Here is a 1,680-nt window from a genome sequence, read left to right on the forward strand (position 1 = left end):
GCCACACCCATGCATTTGCATATTGTCTGTGCCAGCCGCTAGCAGAGTTGAGCAGTTGCAACAGAGACCCTAGGTTCACAAAGTGTAAAATATTTATCCTCTGGCCCTTCACAGAGAAAAATCTGTCAATCCCTAGATTAGCAAATTAAGGAGGTCCTACTATCCCATTGTATGGATGAAGAAACTGAGGCAAAGAAAGGCTAAATTACTCATCACAGGTGACACAGCTACGAAGTTGCCAAATCGTGCCAGGGATTTGAACCTAGGCAGTATGACTCCAGAACTTGTGCACTTTATCACTCCATCATTTTGCATCCAATCAGCATCTATGCCTTTTTTTTTTTTAATGTTTATTTATTTTTGAGAGAGAGAGTTTGAGCAGGGGAGGGTCAGAGAAAGAGGGAGACACAGAATCCGAAGCAGGCTCCAGGCTCTGAACTGTCAGCACAGAGCCCGACACGGGGCTCAAACTCACGAACTGTGAGATCATGACCTGGGCCGAAGTCAGACATTTAACCGACTGAGCCGCCGAGGTGCTCCAGAGCCTGTGCCTTTTAAATGTGAGGCTCGTGTCAGTTCAGGTGGGAAGAGGGAAGGCTCAATATCCGGCTACAGGGCAGAAGGAGGTCCTTCATCCATGAGCGCAGAGAGGCCTGCATTTCAGGACTGTGCCCAGCACCAGGACGGTTGCTAGTGGAGGTGAGAGAGCAGGGGCTGTGGGCCCCTCCCTGGGTCCTAGGCACTCCCAGTCTAACCTGACTCCAGGTCAGTGGCTGCAACAGCCCTCTCTGCCCCATTCAGTGGTTCCACTGAACCTCTCTGGGCGGGGTGCTGTAAGGAGACACGGCAGCCAGCAGGGAGGAGGTCACTGTGACCCCAGGCTGGCTGGAGCTCCCCTGAGGAGTGGGCTCAGAAGCCAGGGCTGATGCAGGCGAGCATCGGGTTACAGAGGGTGCAAGCCTGGCTCCTGTCCATGCTGGGCTGGGGTGGCCGCAGCCAGTGCTGACAGGTGCCTTGTGGTGCACGGCTGCCCAGGCATTGCCCAGAGACAGCTTCCTCCTCCTCCTTCTCCTCCAAGGCAGGAGGGGTGTGGGCCCTGTCCTCAGATTCCTAGAATTGACCAGCCTCAGCATGGTGTCACAGGCAAGAAGACTCCCGGCGAGGCTGGAGTTGCTGCTGGCTTTGCCAAAGGTGAAGACAAGACCATGTGGAGTCAGCAGCCACCCATTTCTCCCCTCTCCCCACCCCCCGGGAGCATAGCTCGCACCCTATGGCTCCAGCCGTCTCCTTCCTGCCTGGCGACCAACCTCAGGGCTCATGTGCCTGCAATGCCAAGGGCTGCCTTCTCTCTTCCTCTGCTCGTTCTCCCGGGCAAGGTACAAATGTCACCACTCATGTAAGGTCTTCCCACACCCTCCCCTGTCCCCCCACCCCCAGGAAGTTAGAGCTCCCTCCAGCGTAGAATTTCCATCCCCTGATATCATTTGTATCGATCTGTCTGTATCTCTCAATAAACAGTGCACCCTCTGAAGGCAGGATGCCTTATCTCCTTGTCCCTGGATGGGGACAGGGCTGAGTACAGTGATGGCATTTAGGAAAAGTGTACAGAGCCAATAAAAACAATAACAATCATAATAATGGCTAATATCACCTATTCTTTGCCAGGAATTCTGCTAAGCA

This window comes from Lynx canadensis, chromosome E3 (assembly GCF_007474595.2).
Source record: "Lynx canadensis isolate LIC74 chromosome E3, mLynCan4.pri.v2, whole genome shotgun sequence".
Classification (NCBI taxonomy): domain Eukaryota; kingdom Metazoa; phylum Chordata; class Mammalia; order Carnivora; family Felidae; genus Lynx; species Lynx canadensis.